The sequence below is a fragment of the Cryptotermes secundus genome, unplaced genomic scaffold (assembly GCF_002891405.2).
Source record: "Cryptotermes secundus unplaced genomic scaffold, Csec_1.0 scaffold878, whole genome shotgun sequence".
NCBI lineage: Eukaryota > Metazoa > Arthropoda > Insecta > Blattodea > Kalotermitidae > Cryptotermes > Cryptotermes secundus.
This window is the reverse complement of record NW_019727407.1, coordinates 37924-50996: the sequence shown is the minus strand read 5'-3', so window position 1 is coordinate 50996 and position 13073 is coordinate 37924. Positions and strand designations below refer to the sequence as shown.

General features: G+C 41.5%; 1 long non-coding RNA gene across 1 annotated transcript in view; it reads left to right on the top strand.

Annotated features, from left to right (window-relative positions):
- The window catches only part of LOC111864747, an 87117-nt gene extending 75844 nt beyond the window's left edge, over positions 1-11273 (top strand). Inside the window, exon 3 of the long non-coding RNA XR_002842848.2 lies at positions 11129-11273. This is a non-coding gene — a long non-coding RNA (uncharacterized LOC111864747). The remainder of the gene's footprint in view (positions 1-11128) is intronic.
- Positions 11274-13073: the final 1800 nt, after the last annotated feature.

Sequence of the window (13073 nt, the reverse complement as noted above, 5' to 3'; positions counted from 1 at the left end):
AACGATGTATCCAATATTTCTTCAATTATTGCATTTATATTCGTTGTCGCGGGAACGTGTTTACCGAGCCGTTGCATAGTAACGTAGACACACAGGCAGCAAGGTGATCTTATAAGACTACTTTTATTATTTTCAAAATAAGGAAGGTAGGCTAATAATCATAAAGAAATAAAGTATAGAATGTAGATTGACAGTACCTGAGAACTGGATCTTGAAGGAAATATTTGTACCTAAGAAGACAGAAATCAAGGAGGCTGTAGAGAATTACATTTTAGGGAACTATATATTCGAATCCTTCGCCCGATTTTGATAAGGTGAAATTACGGTAAATTTGTCCTTGTGCTTAAATAATTAAACAATACGCCATGAAGATGTATGGAGGAACGGATATATAGAGCAATGTTTTCTTGAACTCGGCACTAGTTGGAGGTGAGTGGTCAGCTTCACGCTCAAGCCACTTTACCCCCCATAGAAAGAGCCCCCTTTAACCATTGGATAGGAGGCTGAGCGGGCCCCAGAATCAGTCTGAACGACGTGGGAAAAATAAAATTCTTGAACACACCAGGACTCGAATTCCGACCCCTCCGTCGTGCTTCCAGTAGCCAAGCGCTATACCGACTGCGCTGCCTCGGCTCCTTTCATAATTTAATTAAATCAATAAAGTTGAAATGAGGGAGAATGTAACACACATGAGAGACATGAGAAATGCTTACGAAACTTTAATTGTAAAACCATTTGAAAGATCTAGTCGTCGGTGGGAATGTAGTATTATTTGAGAGATTGCCGACAGGATGAAACTAAATTCGGATGTGGTCCAATGGCAGATTCTCTTGAACACGGTAATGAATGTATTGGTTCCGTGAAAGGCGGCCTCTTTCTCTACTGTCTGGCTGACTAAGAGCCTCTAAATAAATTCTCTGCTCCACTGAATTAGTTCTAATCAGCGACTGAACATAACAAATTAACCTACGTGACATATACATTATTGCTGAAATGAACATGCCCCGCGTTACGCTGCCTGCCATATTGGGTAACAACTCCGTGGCCTGTCACAGCCACGTCCGTAAAACAGAGAATCTACTGGCGGTAGCGCTCGGGTTTCATGTGGGAAGTCTGAATGGATTTCCGTCTCGGGTTACCTCTCATTTCCATAAGACCATGTATACATCCCTTATAAACTGCAGCGAGTTTTACTTCTCCATTTTTAGGTCGTTTCCTATTAGTTATCAAGGGTGTCAAAATACGGACCAGTTAGAGCCATATTTTACAAGTCAATACATTATGAACTCTCTCCCCGATATGTATAAAATGAATATACGTTGAAGTGGTCAAATACCACCATCTCTTGCTCCTATATTCCATGTCTTTTCAGCTCTTCCTGCTCTACAAAACTGGTGAATGGATTTCGATTAAATTTGATAATAGGGACGATATCAACATTTAAGGAAAATTTCCTTCTATTTCATAGCCTCTCTTTTCAATTAGGCAAAAGTACTCTCTGTTCTCTCGAAGTTACAAAAGAGAGTTCATTCGTGAGTCCAATTCATTCATTCGTAGGAAAGCTACATGGCGTGGACCAATACAGAAGCGGAGAATCTTCCATCGACCGAAGCGCTACTACGCAACGGCTAACGAAGACACAGAAGTGTCAGTGTGTTCATTATAGCAACAGAAATATTTGTATAGGAGCTTAATACGTGGTTATCTCTTCAAACATCGTCAATCACATATCATAAAGGAATTGGGAGTGGAGGTATGATTCCACGCATTCTTAGCTTCGATACTAAATTGAGGTGAGTGGTCATCTTAACGCTCCATTCTCTTCGATCCCGTAGTATGACCTCCTGGCAGCCATTTTGTGGGCCCCAGAGCCTGTCTGAAAAATGGGGAAGATAATAAATTCTGTCACTGCTGCAAATTATAATTCCTGTTGTCCAGCCTATGCTCTAGTCCCTATATTTACTGAGTTATGCTGGCTAATAATGTGGCCCTTGGACAAAGCTTTAACGAAAATAAAAACAGTTAATTTTATTTTTTAAAGGGACTTTTCTAAGTATGAAACTGGTGCATTACATAAAATACACATCTCACTGAAATTAACTTAAAATATTTCGCCAGAGAAAAATGTATATGAAAATATAACTAAATATACGTACAAGGCAGTGATGTCAGACAATATGTGTAACAATGCAATTAGTGTTACGACAATACATCTGTACTGCAATAAGTATCACTGAAGCAAGAACTACCGATGAAAGTGTAATGTGACCTTTGTGAACTCAGCTAAAATTTGTGTGACTCCAACGAGTCTATCAAAAGAGGTCTGGGTTAGATTTGATCAGATTTTAGTAATTTCTCCCCTAACTATAATTCAAATGCATATAGAGAATATATAGCTGCTAATTTGTGTTAAAACTCACACACAGTGTTCGTCCAGTAATTATTTAAATATAAACTGAGAAATATGATCATATTATGAGACAAATTTGCCAGGTTCTGTGATGGTTATGAAAATAGAATAGTAAAGATGGTACTCAATCGATCGTGGCGCCCTCGTCGTATCCTCCTGGAAACAAGCTGAAGCTGGTCTGGACAGGAATTTGCAATATGATCTTAATATAGCACTGATCTGATATTGTAGAGGCAAGAGTCCGCGGTCCTTTATTTCACGATAGAGACACGAGAAATAGAGAATGTAGTTTGTAGGATAACAGAACGCGCTTACACAGACGAGTGAGTTATGAAGTAGATACAAATAAGGAATGCAAAAGGGAAAAATTATATGAAGAAAACGTGGATTTGGAAGAGAGAAAAGAGGAAATCAACATTAGAAGAAATATAAGAATAAAATACGGAGAAGAAGAATATATTTCACTTCTGACACCAGTTGTCACATATGAGGGGTTTGCGTGACTAATAGTAACGGGTTCAGGATTGAATGATTGGATTTATTGCCCCCTTTAAATTACAGCCAATTATAACAGCTCGCAATTGATGAACGTCTAAGACTCGCTCCGTTCCTCGCTGGACTACGAGTCTCTTCCAATCTGATGAATGATGAACGAAGACTCACCGCTCACTCTCACGAATGAACTGAACTAATTCTTTTACAACTTCGGGGCGAACCGAATATAAGTCTCCATGTCTTAAAGTTCCTCCAGTCTTCTGGTTTTCTGTGTTTAACCGTTGCTGCCTGAACGTGCTTACTGAAACGTTGCTTAGCAATGGATTATTCCTTGTCTATTCGTTGTAGCGGAAACATGTTTGTCGAGTTATTAGCTAGCAATAGACTTCCGCTCTGGCTTCACTATTCCGGCTTTCAGGCGTCATGTGATAATATATGGTTTATATAATGCAAAGATTACCTCAGATTGTATAGTATGAAAGGATGGAAATTGGAAAGGATATGGCTGCAACGTGTCATGGCTTATTTCAATGTACTATCCTAGCATTTCTCGGAGGGACTGAGAAAGACCACGAAAACCCTAAGTCATGTTAGCCGGTGTCCCAGCCTAGATTCTAACCGGAACTTTTCTGTACACTTTGGAAGCGGTGCAGACTTACTCAATAGAAGAGGAAGGGAAGGAGAAGGAGGAGGAAGACAAGTGAAAAGGAGAGGGGGAATGAAAATTGAAGTTTGAATTGTGGGATAAGAAATGTGTGCGTTTGAGTGAAATCATTAGACAGATATGGACAGAGCTCAGTGTTATGAACACTGTAGAGGCATCTGTTTAACCTAACACGAATGATGTGAAAGAAAACGAGGAAGAGAAGCAGAAAAGTAGTGTGGACATTTCATACCCCTGTTAGATCTCCAATCCAAACAAATCCTAGATGATTCTAGCTGTCTATAAAGTGGATACTTGAATGTGGGTATCGTGTTACCATGGCCAAATTTGACATTCATTGTAGTGTGTTTATATTTTCTATTGTCCCACGACATTGGTTCCACTTAATAAGTCTCAATAAGATAAGAACGTTACTTAAGCTCATCAAGAAAACAAGTGCACCCGCAGACAGCGCCGGTGCATGAACATACCCGTGTCTTCCATTATCAACTTCTGCCTCAAGTTCGGTCGAATCAGTTACTACAACTATTGCTGGCTCTGTAGCTCTGTTTTACCCTGGCCCCGTCATTTTAGTTTCTTAATGTTATAGAGAGGCGGTAGGACTCCTTGGATGGGAGATCAGTCCGTCACAAGGCCGCTACCTACGCAGAAAAACAAAATTAAAAAAATACAGATATGTCTGGAGTGAGTTTCGAACCCACGATCGCAGCGTTCGAGTGGACGAAGACATTGCATGCCTTAGACTGCGCGTCAGCTATGATCGGGAGTCGAACCAATTATGATATGATAATTATGGCTGCATATGTTATGAGATTTCCCTGATTTTAATTAGTCCATACACTCTACAGTTGTGCAGTGCCTTAAAGTCGTGGCCCATTATAAGGCACTGCACAACTGTGAATGGATGGACTAATTAAAATCAGGGAAATCTCATAACATCCCATCCCCTTTCAATGTTACCGAGTTGGCCGACGTAGCGGCAACACTGTAGATTTGTGTTCTGGATTTGCTAGGTAAGCATCTAGGTCTGCTTACACTGACCGAGGGTTTTCGTAGTGTTTCTCACCCCCGCAAGAAATATATAGCGATACTAACTGTAATTGGCCACGGCTGCTTCCTTTCAAATTCTTTCGAATTCATTATTAACAATCATCTTTCCATATACTGTTTATATAATATTCACATGCTGACAAAAGCATAAAATAAATCAAAAAGAGGAGCCGGTAATCGGAAGTCAGAAGCATTATCACTGTAAAACCAGAGTATTGTAAGGTTTAGTACTGTTGCTATGCAACGATCGCGGGAAGGAACATGAGTTGCTTGGTAACGGCTCGGTAAACACATTTCCGCGGAAACGAGACGCACACAATACAGTTACAATGGAAACGAAGGTGTTTTCTGTTGGGTCCTCCCCGAGGATGTATAACGTGGACACCACGCAGGCTGAGTGAAGTGAAGTGAAGTGAAGTGAAGTGAAGTGAAGTGAAGTGAAGTGAAGTGAAGTGAAGTGAAGTGAAGTGAAGTTGTCGGTTCTCAGTTGGAAGTCAACCTGTAAAGAGGAGACTAAGAGGTTAGTGTGAAATGACCACCAGCCTGAGACCCATAAAGTTGAGGGTGACAGTTGAGCTATTCAAGGGGGTCTGAGAAGATATGGCTCTGTCGTCGAGTTGACAGTGAACAAGCGTTCTGCACGGGCGGTTGTGACAAGAGGATCTGAACGTGGGAAACTGAAGAAATTCCACTGTTAGGAGTCATTGGTAGGGAACGTCTGGTGAAGATATCAGACTGGCAAAGAGTAAGCGGATGCTACAATGATTTGTAAAGTGTGCAGATTGGCGATAGCGCTGTAATTAATTGTAGTTCCGAGTGGTGTATACGAGGGGTCAATAAATCCAATATCCTATCCATCCCCCCCCCCCCAACCAGCGTCCGAGCAAGTAATAAAGCCTACATACATATTACATTATTATTTTGTGGAGAACTTAATCCTTAAGCACGGATTCCATCTTCGTCATATTTGCCGGATGTAACATACCTTGGTTGCTTAATGATGACCTTCCTTCAAGTTTTCTTATTCTTTCTTTTATAAATTTGTTGTATCTCACCCCCACATCATCCTCCTTAATTCTTTTTCTTTTTCCTCTCCTCTTGCTTCCACTTTGGAACATAGGGCTGATTTCTCAGTTTCTTTGCCATTTTACAGACAGTAGGACTCCTTCGGTGGGTGATCAGCTCGCCGAAAGGCAGGAAAACACAAACGCAGGATAAACGCATACTCCCATCAACAACCATGCATTGTGTGGGATTCGAACCCACGATCCCGGCTTTCAAGCGAGAGAGACAGTACATGCCTTAGACCGCTCGGCTACCGTGACCGGCTTATGCTACTGCCTCTCGATTAGGCTAAAATATTTCCTGAATATTTGTGAAGTACAGTCTTGTCCGTATATTTCTGGTTAAGCTGCCACTTATTACAAGTTTACAAGTATATTTACTACATGTTTGGGTCTCATGGGGTCATCATCAGGTACATTTGATGATTTGTATAGACAGCTACGTTCTAATATGTCATGGCACTCAAAATGGCAAGGCTAAAAGCTTAAAAAAGAAGTTGGATTCTTGTCAAAAAGCAAAATTGTCCATGTGATTAATGAATTAAGCACCATGGTCCGAAAATATATGGGGAAATGGAGGTAATGCTCCATAATTCTTGACCTCGGTACAAAATTGAGGTGCGTGGTCAGCTTCACGCCCCGGTCGGCTTATCTCCGAAGAAATCACCGTCGGTACAAATTGTATAGGAGGCTGGATGGGGCCCAGAGCCGGTCTGGACGTTGCCTTGCCAGAGATCGAACCACAACCGTCCAGCCAATATATCGACTCCTGGATTCTTGTTAAAATATTTTGAAAATTATATTTTGTGTGTTCTACTATATTTCTTCTTCTTGTGTTCTATTTTGTTGTGGTGGAAAATATGTGTTTATATTTTCTAGATGTTTGGCTTTGCTATGGTGGCTAGCAGCCTGCCCTCAAACATATTTAATCTGTCTTATCCGCTTTTGGAAAGGAAATTAATTCTGCTTCAATAATAGAACATCGTGTAAAGTGACTGTTCTGAATACTTTAATCATCAAGTTATTCGGCATAAGACGGGAAGACAAATGGTTCTAAAAGTAATAATAAAGCACTGCTTTGAAACGGTCAGTATTTACTTGGCTCATTTCTTATAAAAGAAAGAGAAGAACATTTTAACATAGTCACATTGTTGTTAGCTCCTCGAGACTACTGAAATATTTATTTATAACTTTCCTCTTGCACGGAGCTTCAGAGTGGCAGAACCGTTTCTCTTGCCCTGTGACACCCGTAATCTGTGCTTGTCGGTTTCGGTTCTGCACCGTATCCCTTTCACTGGCTCCAGCTATGCTACAGATGATTTCCAGCTACAGGCGTCTGGAGGCTGTATACGGAAGAGAAAATAAAAATAAGTTCCTCCCCCAACCAGAAGACTAATGTTCCTCAGCTATGAGAAAATTGAAAAGAATTTGTCTTTTAGTAATATGGTTACTACTGTATAATACAAATTTTGTTACCACATAAAAAGTTTCTCTTATCCTGTCATATGTACTTGTAGAAGCAGTAAATCTTACCGCTACACTGGTCGGTATAGTGACTGGGCTGAGGTACCGGAGCTAGATCCCCGGCAGGGCAAAAAGTTTCTCTCTTCTCCAAAGCATCGAGATTGAACCAGAGCCAGGCCCCGACTCTGACTCCTATTAAATTTGTGATGGAGAATAGGACGGCCGGGGCGTGAAGCTGAACACTAGTCGTCTTCTATAGTCGAAGTTGAGAGCGAAGAAGAAATATTCCGTTCAACTGTTCCTCTTCGTTGCGTAACGGTTTATTAATCGTACGGACAACTCTGCTTTTTTTTCCCTTGGCACTACAGCCCCAGTGGGCCTAGGCCCACCTCCATGGACTTCTTCGTTCACTTCGGTTTTTCTAGATCTTACACCTTCGGTAGGACTACTTGGGCGGGTGATCAGCTCGTCGCAAGGCCTCTACCTGTATACGAACACAGAAAAACGCACACACACAAACTAAACATCCATGCCCTGAGTGGGATTCGAACCCACGATCCCAGTTTCCAAGCGAGCGAAGACAGTACATGCCTTAGACCGCTCGGTTACCGTGACCGGCAAACCTGACTCTACCCTTGTATTTATCTTTACATTCGTCAATGTTAAGGCGTTGATGCAGAGCACGATAAGCTCCACAATTTGCGCTCTTCACCAAGTACCACCAATAGGGTAACTAAATAAAGAATAATTATTTTACAGAAATCATTGCTACCGATGCGCTATTTATGTTAAGATAAATTAAAAATTACCATCATGTTATCCAGTTTGTGATGATTAAATATTCTCAGAGCCCAATATACTCGAATTATGGCCTTAATTAGCCATTTTCTGATTCAAATATTTTGTATTAATTGTGTAAGAATTCCACTGGAATTTGTTGTCACGTTTCCGGAGTTCCGTGACTAATAATAACTGGTTCTAGATTTGATGATTGGATTATCATCTTATACACTCAAGTCATGCTCACAAGCAATAGAGCGTCATCGCTGATTCACACAATTTAGCATTTACCATTGCACAAGCACTAGGATTCTCAGTCTGCACTAGTCGTCTCCTGGTAAAACCTTCTCACTGTGACTAACTCTTATAATTACAAGTTAAGTCTACACTGGCTGACTTCTAATTCTTCTTCAGCTACTATCATCTCGTGGTTATCTCCTACCGACAATTGACTACTCCAAAGTCAAAGTCACATTGCGACTGACGGTTAGTCAGTCAGTGAGTCTTGGTGTCGAGCCCCATCTGGGGCTCATGAGCAGATATTAATTATCACCGCTTCACAGTTATGGTCTTGTTCTTGTGGGGCGCCCTCTCTGACGAGAGGATGGGTCTGTCTTTTGTATATGCTGCTGGCCCTTGTCAGTGCAGTCTTTCTCGGGTCCGAATCCCTTGGGACTTGCGACCATATTTTACTGTCTCAGATTTGAGACTTCCCTTTTCGTTGCCTCTTACGGCTCGCAGGGTCACGGTGGAGGTATTCGAACCCTCCTCCACACGGGGTTGTAAACTTCCAAGTCCAAGTCACATTGCGACTGACAGTCAGTCTGTCTGTCTTGGTTTGGAGCCCCGACTGGGGCTCATGACCAGATTATTTTTTTTCATTATATGAAAGTTACTGTCCTGTTCATTTGGGGCGCCATCTCTGACGAGAGTTCGGGTCTGTCATTTGCCAGACATAGTCTGTGTTAGTAAGTCCATCGTCAGTATTTACATATATTTACAAATTTAATCTTAATTCCTATTTCTATGTACAATATATACAAGGCCTCTATCAATCCAGGCTCAGTACAGCAGACTATGCCCTATTTCTAGTAGTATTCGCTACCACGGCAGTCTAGTCACTTGAACGGCCGTATGCCTGACCGCCGCCAAGTTTAAGCCTCTTATACTTTCTGTGTCTGGCTTCGCCTTGTCCGATGTTGCGAACATTCTCATTTTCATGATTTTGTATGACTTCTGCTTGTTTCCTGCATAATTTTGTTATATACTCATATACGTATGAGATTTTAAATGTCATGTGCAAATCGCGGACCGGTGTGCGCCTTGGAAAATTGCCGGTGGTGTGGAGAACCTTGATTTGCAGGTGCTGCAATTTCACTAGATGAGTGTCTGCCGCAAACTCCCAGGCGGGACTAGCATAAGTCATTACGGATCTAATGAGAGCTTTGTGGAGGGTCAGTTTAATATTAGCACTCAAACGCTCACTTCTGAATAGGGAATATACTCTAATGAATGTTCTCAAGGCCTTGGCTTCGATCATTTCTGTGTGTAATCTCCAAGTCACTCTCCTATCGAAGATTACAGCTAGATATTTTGCACTATTTACAAATGGAATATTTCGTCCATTTAGAGTGAGCCAAGACTCAGAAGGTCGACAACTACGAGAGAAGTAGACCCCTTGAGTCTTATCTTCATTAATTTTGATACTCCAACGCTCACACCAGGTCTCCATTGAGCTGAGACACCGCTGGAGTTTTCTAACAGCAAAAACCCTCCTTGCGACCTGTCGCATACAGACAGGTGTCCCCAAAGAGAGCCATGTGAACACCATGTGCTTGGGGGACATCATTTATGTACAAATTTAAAAGAGTAGGGGAAAGGACTGAACCTTGTGGCACCCCTGCTCGCATTTCTCTTTGGGTTGGTGTCGAGTTCCTTCAAACTGTCTACCTTATTAAGTAGCGGCACGGACCAAGCTGCACAGAAAACACAGACCATCTATTGTTCTAGAGGCATGTTATCTAGCAGTTGCCTGGCAAAGAGTCTCGGCGCGGACCACATAGAAAACACTTTTCATTCTTGTCTCATATTTTATAGCCGCTTGTATATTAGTCCTATATCCAGCAATGGATATCGTTTATCGCCTCTGTTGTTGTACTTCGCTCCCTGAAGCCATTTACACGGCACTTCAACAATCTGAGGCTAATCAATAGTTTCTTTATAAGATTTTCTTCTCAATAGTCGGCTTGGTAGACTCAGTTGCAGAGAGAGGCGTTATACCATAAAGGATGCGAATTTATATGTTGGGTAACTTTAATGTTTTCGGGGTCAATTTATGTTGAGTGTCTCTTAGGCTTGACAGGAGTTTGGAGAAAATAGCATGATGACGTGCTTCATAATTTTACTCTTTTACGAATATAATTAGACTGGTCAAGTCAAGGAGGATGAGCAGGAATGGGGAGAAGAGGAATGCAATTAGGAAATTGATAGGAAAGCCAGAAGGAAAGAGACCAGTAGGAAGATCAGTCTGTAGGTGGATACATAAGAATAATGACAAGAAAGGTAAAGCTATCCCTCTAACAGCCCACGGAGGCCCGCTCTTTATCCCCAGGAAGATTCTTGGTACTCATTTCCGTTAGAGGCTGAGTTGACCCCAGGGCCATAGTGCGGTTGGTAGGATTAAATCCATTGAAAAAAATCACCTCATCGGGACTCGAACCCGCGACCTTCCGGCTTGTAGAATAGTGCCTCAACCAACTACGCTACAGCGTGCCGCTAATATTATAATGGCTCTTAGAGAAATAGGGTGGTGTGGACTGGATTATTCTGGCTCACGATATGTACCAGTGGAGGGCTGTTGTGAATCTTCTGGTTCCATAAAATGCTGGGAAGTTCTCGAGCTGACGGTTTCTCAAAATGGGCTCAGCTCCACGAAGATAGTTTAGTATGTCATAATCTCTTTGGCTTCTCTTCTAAGGTTTCGAGCAAAGTTGTAATTGTTTCATGACATAAAAATGTACTTTTTTATATCTTCCTTATAATTCAATAGAAGATGGAGAAGACAAACAAAAAATTTAATATTATCTGCTGTACATGAGTATAAATGCCACAGAGGAATACCAACTTACAAATAACGTATTTGTTAAATACGCGTAATCCTTGAGTATATGATAATTTCTCATTCTTATATTTTATTTTCAGCACCTAGCAGCCAGGGCTGCAACAGGCCTGAGAAATTCTTTCCGTTAGCTCTAATGCTTCACCCCTCGGGAGTTACATCTATGCTCTGTTCCCTGTCACACGGAATGACTTCTAGCAGGGAACAGGGATGTTCACAGGAGCACAGCCCAAAAGGTCAGCAATTTATTTTCATTTCCTCCCTGCGGTTTATAGCCAAGACCATAAAATGAAGTAAAATGGTCTCTAACTTGTAGCGGAAGAAGCCTCATTGTGGCTTGACAGATCGCCACATGCCGTTTGGGAGGTAAAATGGATAAACTTGATACTCCACACATTAAGACTTAGATAATTAAAATCGATCGCCCACCCTGGGGTAGATGAGGGTAGTTACATACTCTGTAGGTGTTTTATGGTTCTTCACAATGACAACAAAAATAAAGTTGTCACAAATACCACAGTCACACATGTGCTAGTGGATATTCCCAGTCAGTCCTGTCATCGTTGAAACATTGGATTGAGACCGTGGCATGTATGGGTCACAGAGACTTATATAGGGATTTGTGTCTAGGCAGTTTTGCATGTATGGGTCACAGAGACTTATATAGGGATTTATGCTCGGTCAGTCTTGTTAAATAGCTTCCTGAGCTGTCTATAAGCTGAATAATAATTCAATGCTACAGTAGCTATTTTGTGATTATTCTAAAACTAGATAATACTGCATAACCAAGAGCACCCTCATTTCCACTCTACATCTGAGGATATTGAACTAAAAAGGAGACGGTCGGAAAATGCGGGGACACAAGGAAACAAATTTTCGCTGCAGTTTGGTTATGTAGTGAGAAAAGCGACCACTTGAAACGTCTAAATGTAATCTGAAGGGTGACTTTTCTCTCATGGCGTGAGACTGAGTCCAATTGATACGTCGGTCACCGTTTTGCCTATTGTACCAGCCCCAGGTGATAGAGGATGATGATTGTGGAACAATCAGTTGAATAAGAATTGGCAGGGGAAATAGAACTCGAAGAAAATCTGCCACAATGCCACTTTATTCACTACAAGTCCCATTATAACCTGACCCGGGCTTGAACCCGGGCCGCAGTGGGGGGAAAGCCGGCGACTAACTACCTGAGGTATGGAAGGGCCAGCTAAATAAAGTTGTCCCTGTGCTTAATTAAATAAACATTACTCTATTAAGTCGTGTGGAGGGGTGGAAATGTAGCTCCAACATTCTTGACCTCGGCACTAGGTGAAGATGAGTATTCAGCTTCAAGTCCCGGCGACTTTACACCCGGGAAAAGAGTCCCCAGTATCCATTGCATAGGAGACTATTCAATTATTATATTAAAATGGAGTTGGGAACTAAGTTGTACAAATGCTAACTGAACTGATTTGTCTCAAGCAGAATATGAGACTCAGTCTCAAGAACCCGCCTCCCCCATGACATAATTTAATTTCTTGTTCTGGTTTAACATTCTTCTTAAAGACCTTGTTTCTCTTTCTGAGATATATTTTCTGAGATATATATATATATTTCTGAGATGTATTGCATATATCAAGAAAGTTATGGAACATAAATTCAGTTCTAAGCTGCATAACTTGAAGTGGCAGGTGAGTTTAGAAGCCATGGATCGAATCACACCAGCCAATCAATTTCTGAGGGCACTGTCCATTAAGGAATTTGATTACTAGACCAGTCCGCCCCTAGGCGTTAGCTACAAGGAGCTTGGAGATATATTGTGACGTTAACTCACATTGAAGTCCATAAATCTGGAAATGAATTTTAAGCTTTTAAATAACATAATAAGTATTGTATATTATTCCTTTCGTTGGTACGGTAATGTGTTCACCGAACCGTTGCTTAACGGAGACAGTTCATTCCATTCTTTCCAAGGTCTTCCTTGGTCTCGTCTTCCTTATGGCTGCGGCTATAGAATCTGCTTCGGTGTATTCTCACCGGCAATTCCAT